Here is an 11,233-nt window from a genome sequence, read left to right as displayed (position 1 = left end):
AAAAACAGTTCTATTTATTCTGTATTTTATGCTTCGGGCGTTGACTTCTAAGGCCCTAACTATTCGATCTGGTGGAGCAACGCCCTAGAGTGAAGCCTAGGTTGCCCGGTACGTAGAAATGACCATCACTTTCAAACTGGTTGCAATTATTCGTTTTATACAATGGAAAAACTGTTCTATTTATTTTGTATTTTATGCTTCGGGCGTTGACTTCTAAGGCCCTAACTGTCTGATCTGGTGGAGCAACGCCCTAGAGTGAAACCTAGGTTGCCCGGAACGTAGAAATGACCATAACTTTCACACTGGTTGCTATTATTCGTTTTATACGATGGAAAAACTGTTATATTTATATTGTATTTTATGCGTCTGGCGTTCACTTCTTAGGCCCTAACTATTCGATATGGTGGAGCACCGCCCTAGAGTGAAGCCTAGGATGCTCGGAACGTAGAAATGACCACTACTTTCACACTGTTTGCAATTATTCATTTAATACGATGGAAAAGCTGTTGTACTTATATCGTATTTTATGCTTCGGGCGTTGACTTCATAGGCCCTAACATTTCGATCTGGTGGAGCAACGCCCTACAGTGAAGCCTAGGTTGCCCGGAATGTAGATATGACCATAACCTTCACACAGGTTGCAATTATTCGTTTTATACGGTGTGAAGGCTGTTGTATTTATTTTGTATTTTATTCTTCTGGTGTTGAGTTCTTAGGCCCTAACTATCCGCTCTGGTGGAACAACGCCGTAGAGTGAAGCCTAGGTTGCCCGGAACGAAGAAATGACCATTACTTTCACACTGTTTGCAATTATTCCTTTTATACGATGGTAAAGCTGTTGTATTTATATCGTATTTTATGCTTCGGGCGTTGACTTCTTAGGCCCTAACATTTCGATCTGGTGGAGCAACGTCCTAGAGCGAAGCCTAGGTTGCCCGGAACGTAGAAATGACCATCACTTTCAAACTGGTTGCAATTAATCCTGTTATACGATGGAAAAACTGTTGTATTTTTATTGCATTTTATGCTTCGGGCCTTGACTTCTAAGACCCTAACTATTCAAACTGTTGGAGCAACGCCCTAGGGTGAAGCCTAGGTTGCCCGGAAAGTAGAAATGACCATAACTTTCATACTGGTTGCAATTATTCGTTTTATACGATGGAAAAACTGTTGTATTTATATTGTATTTTATGCTTCTGGCGATCACTTCTTAGGCCCGTACTATTCGATCTGGAGGAACAACGCCCTAGGGTGAAGCCTAGGTTGCCCGGTACGTAGAAATGACCATCACTTTCAAACTGGTTGCAATTATTCGTTTTATACAATGGAAAAACTGTTCTATATATTTTGTATCTTATGCTTCGGGCGTTGACTTCTAAGGCCCTAACTGTCTGATCTGGTGGAGCAACGCCCTAGAGTGAAACCCAGGTTGCCCGGAACGTAGAAATGACCATTACTATCACACTGTTTGCAATTATTCCTTTTATACGATGGAAAAGCTGTTGTATTTATATCGTATTTTATGCTTCTGGCGTTGCCTTCTAAGGACCTAACTATTCGATCTGGTGGAGCAACGCCCTGGGGTGAAGCCCACGCTGCTCGGAATGTAGAAATGACCATAACTTTCACATTGGTTGCAATTATTCGTTTTATACGATGGAAAAGCTGTTGTATTTATATTGTATTTTATGCCTCTGGCGTTAAATTCTAAGGCCGTAGCTATTAGATGTGGTGGAGCAGCGCACTAGAGTGACGCCTAGGGTGCTCGGAACGTAGAAATGACCATTACTTTCACACTGGTTGCAATTATTCGTTTTATACGATGGAAAAGCTGTTATATTTATATTGTATTTTATGCTTCTGGCATTAACTTCTAAGGCCCTAACTATTCAATCTGTCGGAGCAACGCCCCAGGGTGATGCCTAGGTTGCCCGGGAAGTAGAAATGACCATAACTTTCATACTGGTTGCAATTATTCGTTTTAAATGATGGAAAAACTGTTGTATTTATATTGTATTTTATGCTTCGGGCGTTGGCTTTTAAGGCCCTAACTGTTTGATCTGGTGGAGCAACGCCCTAGAGTGAAGACTAGGTTGCCCGGAAAGTAGAAATGACCATAACTTTCATACTGGTTGCAATTATTCGTTTTTTATGTTGGAAAAACTGTTGTATTTATATTGTATTTAATGCCTCTGGCGTTCACTTCTTAGGCCCTAACTATTCGATCTGGTGGAACAACGACCTAGGGTGAATCCTAGGTCGCCCGGAACGTAGAAATGACCATAACTTTTACACTGGTAGCAATTATTCGTTTTATACAATGGAAAACTGTTCTTTTTATTTTGTATTAAATGCTTCGGGCGTTGGCTTCTAAGGCCCTAACTGTTTGACCTGGTGGAGCAACGCCCTATAGTGAAGCCTAGGTTGCCCGGTACGTAGAGATGACCATCACTTTCAAACTGGCTGCAATTATTCGTTTTATACGATGGAAAAGCTGTTGTATTTATATCGTATTTTATGCCTCTGGCGTTGACTTCTTGGGCCCTAAATATTCCATCAGGTGGAACAACGCCCTAGGGTGAAGCCTAGGTTGCCCGGAATGTAGAAATGACCATAACTTTCACACTGGTTGCTATTATTCGTTTTATACGATGGAAAAGCTGTTGTATTTATATTGTATTTTATGCTTCTGGCGTTCACTTCTTAGGCCCTAACTATTCGATCTGGTGGAGCAACGCCCTAGAGCGAAGCCTAGGTTGCCCGGAACGTAGAAAGGACCATCACTTTCAAACTGGTTGCAATTAATCCTGTTATACGATGGAAAAACTGTTGTATTTTTATTGCATTTTATGCTTCGGGCCTTGACTTCTAAGGCCCTAACTATTCAATCTGTTGGAGCAACGCCCTAGGGTGAAGCCTAGGTTGCCCGGAAAGTAGAAATGACCATAACTTTCATACTGATTGCAATTATTCGTTTTATATGATGGAAAAACTGTTGTATTTATATTGTATTTTATGCTTCTGGCGTTCACTTCTTAGGCCCTAACTATTCGATCTGGTAGAACAACGGCCTAGGGTGAAGCCTAGGTTGCCCGGAACGTAGAAATGAACATAACTTTTACACTGGTAGCAATTATTCGTTTTATACAATGGAAAAACTGTTCTATTTATTTTGTATTTAATGCTTCGGGCGTTGGCTTCTAGGGCCCTAACTGTTTGATCTGGTGGAGCGACGCCCTAGAGTGAAACCTAGGTTGCCCGGAACGTAGCAATGACCACAACTTTCACACTGGTTGCTATTATTCGTTTTATACGATGGAAAAACTGTTATATTTATATTGTATTTTATTCTTCTGGCGTTCACTTCTTAGGCCCGAACTATTCGATCTGGTGGAACAACGCCATAGGGTGAAGCCTAGTTTGCCCGGAACGTAGAATAGACCATAACGTTTACACTGGTAGCAATTATTCGTTTTATACAATGGAAAAACTGTTCTATTTATTTTGTATTTTATGCTTCGGGCGTTGACTTCTAAGGCTCTAACTGTTTGATCTGGTAGAGCAACGCCCTAGAGTGAAGGCTAGGTTGCCCGGTACGTAGAAATGACCATCACTTTCAAACTGGTTGCAATTATTCGTTTTATACGATGGTAAAGCTGTTGTATTTATATCGTATTTTATGCTTCTGGCGTTGACTTCTTAGGCCCTAACTATTCGATCCGGTGGAGCAGCGCCCTAGAGTGAAGCCTAGGTTTCTCGGAATGTAGAAATGACCATTACTTTCACACTGGTTGCAATCATTCGTTTTATACGATGGAAATGCTGTTGTATTTATATTGCATTTTATGCGTCTGGCGTTGACTTCTAAGGCCGTAGCTATTAGATGTGGTGGAGCAACGCCCTAGAGTGACGCCTAGGGTGCTCGGAACGTAGAAATGACCATTACTTTCACACTGGTTGCAATTATTCGTTTTATACGATGGAAAAACTGTTGCATTTATATTGTATTTTAAGTTTCTGGCATTCACTTCTTAGGCCCTAACTATTCGATCTGGTGGAGCAACGCCCTAGAGTGAAGCCTAGGTTGCCCGGAAAGTAGAAATGACCATAACTTTCATACTGGTTGCAATTATTCGTTTTATATGATGGAAAAACTGTTGTATTTATATTGTATTTTATGCTTCGGGCGTTCACTCCTTAGGCCCTAACTATTCGATCTGGTGGAACAACGGCCTGGGGTGAAGCCGAGGTTGCCCGGAACGTAGAAATGACCATAACTTTTACACTGGTAGCAATTATTCGTTTTATACAATGGAAAAACTGTTCTATTTATTTTGTATTTAATGCTTCGGGCGTTGGCTTCTAGGGCCCTAACAGTTTGATCTGGTGGAGCGACGCCCTAGAGTGAAACCTAGGTTGCCTGGAACGTAGCAATGACCACAACCTTCACACAGGTTGCTATTATTCGTGTTATACGATGGAAAAACTGTTATATTTATATTGTATTTTATTCTTCTGGCGTTCACTTCTTAGGCCCGAACTATTCGATCTGGTGGAACAACGCCCTAGGGTGAAGCCTAGGTTGCCCGGAACGTAGAATTGACCATAACGTTTACACTGGTAGCAATTATTCGTTTTATACAATGGAAAAACTGTTCTATTTATTTTGTATTTTATGCCTCGGGCGTTGACTTCTAAGGCCCTAACTGTTTGATCTGGTGGAGCAACGCCCTAGAGTGAAGGCTAGGTTGCCCGGTACGTAGAAATGACCATCACTTTCAAACTGGTTGCAATTATTCGTTTTATACGATGGAAAAGCTGTTGTATTTATATCGTATTTTATGCTTCTGTCGTTGACTTCTTAGGCCCTAACTGTTTGATCTGGTGGAGCAACGCCCTAGAGTGAAGCCTAGCTTGCCCGGAATGTAGAAATGACCATGACATTAACACTGGTTGCTATTATTCGTTTTATACGATGGAAAAACTGTTATATTTATATTGCATTTTATGCTTCGGGCACTGACTTCTAAGGCCCTAACAATTCAGTCTGTTGGAGCAACGCCCTAGGGTGAAGCCTAGGTTGCCCGGCAAGTAGAAATGACCATAACCTTCATACTGGTTGCAATTATTCGTTTTATATGATGGAAAAACTGTTGTATTTATATTGTATTTTATGCTTCGGGCATTGACTTCTAAGGCCCTAACTATTCAATCTGTTGGAGCAACGCCCTAGGATGAAGCCTAGGTTGCCCGGAATGTAGAAATGACCATAACTTTCACACTGGTAGCAATTATTCGTTTTATACAATGGAAAAACTGTTCTATTTATTCTGTATTTTATGCTTCGGGCGTTGACTTCTAAGGCCCTAACTATTCGATCTGGTGGAGCAACGCCCTCGAGTGAAGCCTAGGTTGCCCGGTACATATAAATGACCATCACTTTCAAATTGGTTGCAATTATTCCTGTTATATGATGGAAAAACTGTTGTATTTTTATTGCATTTTATGCTTCGGGCATTGACTTCTAAGGCCCTAACTATTCGATCTGGTGCAGCAGCGCCCTAGCGTGAAGCCTAGGTTGCTCGGAATGTAGAAATGACCGTTACTTTCACACTGGTTGCAATCATTCGTTTTATACGATGGAAAAGCTGTTGTATTTATACTGTATTTTATGCCTCTGGCGTTGACTTCTAAGGCCGTAGCTATTAGATGTGGTGGAGCAACGCCCTAGAGTGACGCCTAGGGTGCTCGGAACGTAGAAATGACCATTACTTTCACACTGGTTGCAATTATTCGTTTTATACGATGGAAAAACTGTTGTATTTATATCGTATTTTATGCTTCTGGCGTTGACTTCTTAGGCCCTAACTATTCCATCAGGCGGAACAACGCCCTAGCGTGAAGCCTAGGTTGCCCGGCAAGTAGAAATGACCATAACTTTCACACTGGCAGCAATTACTCGTTTTATACGATGGAAAAACTGTTCTATTTATCTTGTATTTTATGCTTCGGGCTTTGACTTCTAAAGCCCTAACTATTCGATCTGGTGGAGCAACGCCCTCGAGTGAAGCGTAGGTTGCCCGGTACGTAGAAATGACCATAACCTTCATACTGGTTGCAATTATTCGTTTTATATGATGGAAAAACTGTTGTATTTATATTGTATTTTATGCTTCGGGAATTGACTTCTAAGGCCCTAACTATTCAATCTGTTGGAGCAACGCCCTAGGATGAAGCCTAGGTTGCCCGGAAAGTAGAAATGACCATAACTTTCACACTGGTTGCTATTATTCGTTTTATACGATGGAAAAACTGTTATATTTATATTGTATTTTATTCTTCTGGCGTTCACTTCTTAGGCCCGAACTATTCGATCTGGTGGAACAACGCCATAGGGTGAAGCCTAGTTTGCCCGGAACGTAGAATAGACCATAACGTTTACACTGGTAGCAATTATTCGTTTTATACAATGGAAAAACTGTTCTATTTATTTTGTATTTTATGCTTCGGGCGTTGACTTCTAAGGCTCTAACTGTTTGATCTGGTAGAGCAACGCCCTAGAGTGAAGGCTAGGTTGCCCGGTACGTAGAAATGACCATCACTTTCAAACTGGTTGCAATTATTCGTTTTATACGATGGTAAAGCTGTTGTATTTATATCGTATTTTATGCTTCTGGCGTTGACTTCTTAGGCCCTAACTATTCGATCCGGTGGAGCAGCGCCCTAGAGTGAAGCCTAGGTTTCTCGGAATGTAGAAATGACCATTACTTTCACACTGGTTGCAATCATTCGTTTTATACGATGGAAATGCTGTTGTATTTATATTGTATTTTATGCGTCTGGCGTTGACTTCTAAGGCCGTAGCTATTAGATGTGGTGGAGCAACGCCCTAGAGTGACGCCTAGGGTGCTCGGAACGTAGAAATGACCATTACTTTCACACTGGTTGCAATTATTCGTTTTATACGATGGAAAAACTGTTGCATTTATATTGTATTTTAAGTTTCTGGCATTCACTTCTTAGGCCCTAACTATTCGATCTGGTGGAGCAACGCCCTAGAGTGAAGCCTAGGTTGCCCGGAAAGTAGAAATGACCATAACTTTCATACTGGTTGCAATTATTCGTTTTATATGATGGAAAAACTGTTGTATTTATATTGTATTTTATGCTTCGGGCGTTCACTCCTTAGGCCCTAACTATTCGATCTGGTGGAACAACGGCCTGGGGTGAAGCCTAGGTTGCCCGGAACGTAGAAATGACCATAACTTTTACACTGGTAGCAATTATTCGTTTTATACAATGGAAAAACTGTTCTATTTATTTTGTATTTAATGCTTCGGGCGTTGGCTTCTAGGGCCCTAACAGTTTGATCTGGTGGAGCGACGCCCTAGAGTGAAACCTAGGTTGCCTGGAACGTAGCAATGACCACAACCTTCACACAGGTTGCTATTATTCGTGTTATACGATGGAAAAACTGTTATATTTATATTGTATTTTATTCTTCTGGCGTTCACTTCTTAGGCCCGAACTATTCGATCTGGTGGAACAACGCCCTAGGGTGAAGCCTAGGTTGCCCGGAACGTAGAATTGACCATAACGTTTACACTGGTAGCAATTATTCGTTTTATACAATGGAAAAACTGTTCTATTTATTTTGTATTTTATGCTTCGGGCGTTGACTTCTAAGGCCCTAACTGTTTGATCTGGTGGAGCAACGCCCTAGAGTGAAGGCTAGGTTGCCCGGTACGTAGAAATGACCATCACTTTCAAACTGGTTGCAATTATTCGTTTTATACGATGGAAAAGCTGTTGTATTTATATCGTATTTTATGCTTCTGTCGTTGACTTCTTAGGCCCTAACTGTTTGATCTGGTGGAGCAACGCCCTAGAGTGAAGCCTAGCTTGCCCGGAATGTAGAAATGACCATGACATTAACACTGGTTGCTATTATTCGTTTTATACGATGGAAAAACTGTTATATTTATATTGCATTTTATGCTTCGGGCACTGACTTCTAAGGCCCTAACAATTCAGTCTGTTGGAGCAACGCCCTAGGGTGAAGCCTAGGTTGCCCGGCAAGTAGAAATGACCATAACCTTCATACTGGTTGCAATTATTCGTTTTATATGATGGAAAAACTGTTGTATTTATATTGTATTTTATGCTTCGGGCATTGACTTCTAAGGCCCTAACTATTCAATCTGTTGGAGCAACGCCCTAGGATGAAGCCTAGGTTGCCCGGAATGTAGAAATGACCATAACTTTCACACTGGTAGCAATTATTCGTTTTATACAATGGAAAAACGGTTCTATTTATTCTGTATTTTATGCTTCGGGCGTTGACTTCTAAGGCCCTAACTATTCGATCTGGTGGAGCAACGCCCTCGAGTGAAGCCTAGGTTGCCCGGTACATATAAATGACCATCACTTTCAAATTGGTTGCAATTATTCCTGTTATATGATGGAAAAACTGTTGTATTTTTATTGCATTTTATGCTTCGGGCATTGACTTCTAAGGCCCTAACTATTCGATCTGGTGCAGCAGCGCCCTAGCGTGAAGCCTAGGTTGCTCGGAATGTAGAAATGACCGTTACTTTCACACTGGTTGCAATCATTCGTTTTATACGATGGAAAAGCTGTTGTATTTATACTGTATTTTATGCCTCTGGCGTTGACTTCTAAGGCCGTAGCTATTAGATGTGGTGGAGCAACGCCCTAGAGTGACGCCTAGGGTGCTCGGAACGTAGAAATGACCATTACTTTCACACTGGTTGCAATTATTCGTTTTATACGATGGAAAAACTGTTGTATTTATATCGTATTTTATGCTTCTGGCGTTGACTTCTTAGGCCCTAACTATTCCATCAGGCGGAACAACGCCCTAGCGTGAAGCCTAGGTTGCCCGGCAAGTAGAAATGACCATAACTTTCACACTGGCAGCAATTACTCGTTTTATACGATGGAAAAACTGTTCTATTTATCTTGTATTTTATGCTTCGGGCTTTGACTTCTAAAGCCCTAACTATTCGATCTGGTGGAGCAACGCCCTCGAGTGAAGCGTAGGTTGCCCGGTACGTAGAAATGACCATAACCTTCATACTGGTTGCAATTATTCGTTTTATATGATGGAAAAACTGTTGTATTTATATTGTATTTTATGCTTCGGGCATTGACTTCTAAGGCCCTAACTATTCAATCTGTTGGAGCAACGCCCTAGGATGAAGCCTAGGTTGCCCGGAAAGTAGAAATGACCATAACTTTCACACTGGTAGCAATTATTCGTTTTATACAATGGAAAAACTGTTCTATTTATTCTGTATTTTATGCTTCGGGCGTTGACTTCTAAGGCCCTAACTATTCGATCTGGTGGAGCAACGCCCTCGAGTGAAGCCTAGGTTGCCCGGTACATATAAATGACCATCACTTTCAAATTGGTTGCAATTATTCCTGTTACATGATGGAAAAACTGTTGTATTTTTATTGCATTTTATGCTTCGGGCATTGACTTCTAAGGCCCTAACTATTCGATCTGGTGCAGCAGCGCCCTAGCGTGAAGCCTAGGTTGCTCGGAATGTAGAAATGACCATTACTTTCACACTGGTTGCAATCATTCGTTTTATACGATGGAAAAGCTGTTGTATTTATACTGTTTTTTATGCCTCTGGCGTTGACTTCTAAGGCCGTAGCTATTAGATGTGGTGGAGCAACGCCCTAGAGTGACGCCTAGGGTGCTCGGAACGTAGAAATGACCATTACTTTCACACTGGTTGCAATTATTCGTTTTATACGATGGAAAAACTGTAGCATTTATAATGTATTTTATGCATCTGGCGTTCACTTCTTAGGCCCTAACTATTCGATCTGGTGGAGCAACGCCCTAGAGTGAAGCCTAGGTTGCCCGGAACGTAGAAATGACCGTCACTTTTAAACTGGTTCCAATTAATCCTGTTATACGATGGAAAAACTGTTGTATTTTTATTGCATTTTATGCTTCGGGCACTGACTTCTAAGGCCCTAACTATTCAATCTGCTGGAGCAACGCCCTAGGGTGAAGCCTAGGTTGCCCGGAAAGTAGAAATGACCATAACTTTCATACTGGTTGCAATTATTCGTTTTATATGATGGAAAAACTGTTGTATTTATATTGTATTTTATGCTTCTGGCGTTCACTTCTTAGGCCCTAACTATTCGATCTGGTGCAACAACGGCCTAGGGTGAAGCCTAGGTTGCCCGGAACGTAGAAATGACCATAACTTTTACACTGGTAGCAATTATTCGTTTTATAGAATGGAAAAACTGTTCTATTTATTTTGTATTTAATTCTTCGGGCGTTGGATTCTAGGGCACTAACAGTTTGATCTGGTGGAGCGACGCCCTAGAGTGAAACCTAGGTTGCCCGGAACGTAGCAATGACCACAACTTTCGCACTGGTTGCTATTATTCGTTTTATACGATGGAAAAACTGTTATATTTATATTGTATTTTATGCTTCGTGCATTGACTTCTAAGGCCCTAACTATTCGATCTGGTGGAACAACGGCCTAGGGTGAAGCCTAGGTTGCCCGGAACGTAGATATGACCATAACTTTTACACTCGTAGCAATTATTCGTTTTATAGAATGGAAAAACTGTTCTATTTATTTTGTATTTAATGCTTCGGGCGTTGGCTTCTAGGGCCCTAGCAGTTTGATCTGGTGGAGCGACGCCCTAGAGTGAAACCTAGGTTGCCCGGAACGTAGCAATGACCACAACTTTCGCACTGGTTGCTATTATTCGTTTTATACGATGGAAAAACTGTTATATTTATATTGTATCTTATTCTTCTGGCGTTCACTTCTTAGGCCCGAACTATTCGATCTGCTGGAACAACGCCCTAGGGTGAAGCCTAGGTTGCCCGGAACGTAGAATTGACCATAACGTTTACACTGGTAGCAATTATTCGTTTTATACAATGGAAAAACTGTTGTATTTATACTGTATTTTATGCCTCTGGCGTTGGCTTCTAAGGCCGTAACTATTAGATGTGGTGGAGCAACGCCCTAGAGTGACGCCTAGGGTGCTCGGAACGTAGAAATGACCATTACTTTCACACTGGTTGCAATTATTCGTTTTATACGATGGAAAAACTGTTGTATTTATATCGTATTCTATGCTTCTGGCGTTGACTTCTTAGTCCCTAACTATTCCATCAGGCGGAACAACGCCCTAGCGTGAAGCCTAGGTTGCCCGGCAA

The sequence above is a fragment of the Calliopsis andreniformis genome, unplaced genomic scaffold (genome assembly GCF_051401765.1).
Source record: "Calliopsis andreniformis isolate RMS-2024a unplaced genomic scaffold, iyCalAndr_principal scaffold0025, whole genome shotgun sequence".
Classification (NCBI taxonomy): domain Eukaryota; kingdom Metazoa; phylum Arthropoda; class Insecta; order Hymenoptera; family Andrenidae; genus Calliopsis; species Calliopsis andreniformis.
This window is presented reverse-complemented; position numbering follows the sequence as displayed.